This window comes from Larimichthys crocea, chromosome XII (assembly GCF_000972845.2).
Source record: "Larimichthys crocea isolate SSNF chromosome XII, L_crocea_2.0, whole genome shotgun sequence".
Taxonomy (NCBI): Eukaryota; Metazoa; Chordata; class Actinopteri; family Sciaenidae; genus Larimichthys; species Larimichthys crocea.
In genome coordinates, this window is record NC_040022.1 from 9,765,126 (window position 1) to 9,769,965 (window position 4,840).

Consider the following 4,840-nt stretch of genomic DNA (forward strand, 5'->3'; position numbering starts at 1 on the left):
TCTACCCTCCATTCACTGCTCTGTGGATGCAAATCTCTCCAGACCCTTCACTGAGTCTCAGTCCACCCATCTGTAGATTAATATTTCGAAGGGAATAGTCTCCCATATTGATTAGTGACGGACGATCCTGATCTTGAAAAAAAAGGATGTTATTCCTCAAATTCCACAAGATCTCTGTGTCTTATGGTACAGAAAACAAAAGATATCCATAGGTACAAGGTCTACTTCTCTCTGGCCTCTTACTGCAGAAACAAGACTTGTGTACACATACAGGATTTAATAGCCATTTAGAGTGCTTGTGTGAAAGTCAAACACTTTTCCCACAATCCAAAGAAAGATCCATCATTCACATGTGTTTACTTTAGGCAAAAAGCCCCAGTCTCTAAGTTAGCATGTGCGTGTGTGTGTGTGTGTGTGTGTGTGTGTGTGTGTGTGTGTGTGTGTGTGTGTGTGTGTGTGTCACAGAGAGTGGGTAGAAAGAAAAGAAGAAAAGAATCATGGTGAAATAGGATACAAAAGGTATGAATACACACACAAGTCCAACAGAAACCAAGAGTGATATCACATGAATGTAATTACATAAATACATACTTTTCACAATAACATCAAAAGGCATAAATCTAAATACTTCCTCACTACAATCAATTAGTGTTTCAAACATCCGAGAGTAAAGCCTACATGAATACGGACACCACAAGAATGTCTTTGCTTTTGTGTATCTTCTTGAAAACCTAACACAAGTATCGAAAGGGGGCTGAACTAACAAATGTGTTGGGTCCTGGGAAAAGCAGAGGTGTTCCTTTCTCTTTCCAGAAACAAAGTTAGAAGTTATCTTATCACTGTAGGCTACAGTTCTGTGTGTGTGTGTGTGTGTGTGTGTGTGTGTGTGCGTGTGTGTGTGTGTGTGTTCACTGCACAGACTCATCTGGGCTTCTTGTGCGTTTGTCACAAACAGAGACAACATCAGAAGTGTGCCTACCATCTCTTAAGCCCACTGCACTTGAAGTGAAGTGAAGATGAAGTATTTAACCACAAACCCTGAATGATAACAAGATCATACAATTATGAAATAGCGATATAGAAAACAATTCACAGCATCAACCTGCGCTGCAATTGGCCCCGACATCTGTCTGTAGGGGGTCTCAGCTGCTGATTGGCCATGACCGGTTTTGTAGAGGGGCTTCTAATCCTCTCCACACTCTCTGTGGGTGCTCTTAGGGGTTTTCCCACATAAATCAGTCTGGCCTGGGTGGTAAAGTCATCACGTCCACTGTGTCCACAAACACTGCCTGTTAGCACCCCTATCACAGGAGCGTGCTAGCACTGAAAGGCCACCGACCATGAAAGGAGGGCGCTGGCTGACCACACCATATAGGCTCTTATTGGTAACTCCACTCGACACTGTATTGCTGTTAAGAAAGAGACTCTGTATGAAGAATACATCTCCACAGACACAATAAGCTTCGTGCAAACTCAATTTTTTCAAGAAATATTCCATTATGTTGATCTAGGAGACCCCTACATAATGTAGACACACTCCTCTGCCTTGTGAGTCTGACGCCTATGTTAAGGACAATGATAGCATGACTGGCCTATACCATTTTGCCTCTTACCTATGGTTGGTCTTCACCTAACAAGCTTTGGTCAGCTTTCTTGCAACTGCAAATGTACAGTATTATTCATATGCAGTTCTGGATAAAAGCCTTTCTGTTAGCAATGTGCGTCACAACAGTGCATGTTATACAAAAGAAATTACAGAGTACTTTGTACACCTGGGAATACAAAAGCAAAAAGGTGGTGCTTCTACTATATGTGTACACTAAGATGTCCTGATTAAATGCAGTCCTGCTATTTCTTCAGATTTGCCTCTATTAGCTATGAGCAGTGCTTACTACTGTTCAAAGAGGAGCACCGCTCTCTATCCAACCACTAACAACAGTGTTATAAATCCTGACCTGTCACATCTTTGTTTGTGTGATTGGAGATTCCCCCTGAGTCCTGTGCGAGAACTTTGTCGCGAGGGCTTCCACACTCACACTTTCTCTCCAACACAAACAAAACGCCGACTTATTTCTTCTGTAGTGTGGGTGTATGTAGAAAGAGGGAGACAACAGGTGAAAGGCAGAAGAGATAATGAGACAAAGACATAACATGATTAAAGAATTCATTGTAATTACAATTTACAGACAAAAAAATGTCCCACAAAGAGACAAGAGGTTGCCTTACTGTTGTTCACACAAGATTAAGTTCACTGTTCTCTTTCATTTCTGAAACAATCAAGGAAAGGTCATATTTCCAGAGTGAAAGGCTGGCGCAACCACTTCCACTAATGAGATCAGAGAGAAAGAAGACAAACTGGAATTTTCTCATTGGCTCTTTATTTTCTGGAGTCAAGCGGCACAGATTGTAATCCTCTCAAACAAAGCATTTTTAGCTTGTGAGTAAGGAAAATTAAAGTCTTGTGGACCTTTCAGCAGCACTCTTTCAAAGTTTTCTGCAGAAAGTCTAATTAAACACATGGCCTTAGAGAAGAATGCAGCATTGCTGAAATACCTGACATCATGAAAAGAGAAATTAAGGTTTAAAGATAAACAAAAACAGAAGAAGTACAATATATTTGAAATTCAGTCAAAATAAAGCTCAAGTTCTCCTTTTTAATTTGTGTGCATATTTATTTGCACAGGCAGAAACAATTTTTATGATTATTTGTGCTCTTTGTGTTAGGAATATTCTCTCAGCAGTTTTGTTGCAATTACATTCCTTGATAACAGTCTCAACAATTGTGCAATTGTGTTGTGAAAACATTGTTAGACATGCAGAAGCAGCTGTTTTTAATGGAATTCATCAAGGTCATGAGTTATTCCAAAGAATGAGGCACATTAGGCATTTGTGGACTTTGAGTGCCTTGATAGCAAAATACTGTAAATGCAACTATCTGTCCCTGAGCACACTGAGAAATCTCTACTTGGGACTCTCCAATTGGAAGCCAGTCAAAACATTGCCTGCACCTGCCAGCCTAAGCTGGGAGTGCATCTACTATATCCCCAGAGGGCGAAGACATATTTCACAACCAGATGAAAACACAAACACCCAGTTTATTACACCTACATGTAATATACATGAATTCTATTACACCTTCCTCTGTGTCTCTATCCAGTTTTTGCTTGCAGCTGGAGACCTAGTCAAAAAACGCATGCACACATAATCTAGGATACAAGCCTGAGTTAAAATGGCATGATCGGGTGAGATTTTATGGAGGATTTTCAGATCAGTTGCAGTAATATCCAAGTCATCATGCCATTGTGCACAAAAAGCTGAATCCAGCTATTGAAAACTTTGCACTGCCTAACTTTGATCACACGGTGGGTGCCAAATTAAGCAGGTGTCTGTGAGGCCTAACAAGCTCTTTTCACTGACCCCTATAGATGACGTCACAAGCACTAACGAACTTCACTCCAAACCAGCCTGCTACATTCATGATCCTACCATGCCTGTAATTTATTCAAGGCCAGGACCAGGAGTAGTGCGATGAAGAGGGGGAGATGGTGGTGTAGGGGCAGTGTGCTTGAATATTAGTGTGCTGCCCTCCCCTGCAGAGAGAAACTGTGTCATAATGCCGGACTCCTTTTATGATTCAAATCAAGGCTATTGTCTCTGTAAGCGACCGGCTCCGCTCTGTGCAGCAGAACAACCGAGGCACTATACGCCGGCTGCAGAAAAAGAGTCCACTGCCATAGGCTGAGGAGGTACAGGCTGAGAGAACAGGACTGCAACTCACTACATGGGCCGTGGGGATAACAGGAATGCCTGCACTCTCATGTAAACACAAATCACTCTCTTATCTGCCATTCATCAACTGTAAACATGCAAACAAACAAGTAAGATTGCACAGGATTGGACGTAATACAGCCGACTGCCATACAGAAGCTACTTCTTTATAGACATAGTCTATGAGTCTTTGTTTGTTTTTACAGAACTGATGTAAATATTTGATTTGAAGCAATGTGCCTTTGTGTTCATGCATTATCATTGATATTTAAAAATCTCTGAGAGCTCACATCACTTACAGCAGAATCAGTTACAATGCCTGCACAGAAATATCCAACAGAATTAACGTTCCACAGTATATAAAACCTCAGGATTCATCCAACCTCTGTGTGTTTATATCAAAACAGGTCTTCTGTGGATCAGGATTTGCAGAAAAGAATCATAAACTGACATGAGATACCAGAGGTTTTTTAGGTATTTCTCAGATGTTCGAGACAATTCATTACATTGTTTTGCCTGCACGAGATTGTTAATAGCAGTTGTCTTATCTATCGTCTTAATTTCTTTAAGACAAATCTGTTCTGTTTTCCACACTCAGCCCAAAGTGGCTCTCTAAAGTAACACACAGAAACAACTGCTGATTCAGTGCAGATTCTAGAGCAAAAGACAAGGACATATGCAGTTTTTCGCCAATAGTTGTATTGTAATAAAAGTAGATTTTGAACTGTTGTCTCCACAAACTGCCCATTTCAGTTGGTAGATTTGGTTCACAACTGTATGGCTGTATTTGGATCACTGATTAGTATATTCTCTTGGATCAATTCTCTAATTTCTTGCGGACTGAAATACTTTAAAATATCCTGATTTTGTTGTGCATGTGTTTGTGATTGTGGTGGTTGGGGTTAGTGGTGTCAGTGAGTAGAAGTCCCTGAAAGGCCCACTGTTGGGAAGGTCTGCGCACGGACTATCTCGTGAGGGGGGTGAGAGAGAGGCAGAGAGAGAGAGAGAGAGAGAGAGAGAGAGAGAGAGAGGAGGCGGAGTAGTAGCAGACGCTGGGACAGGATCGGCAAGG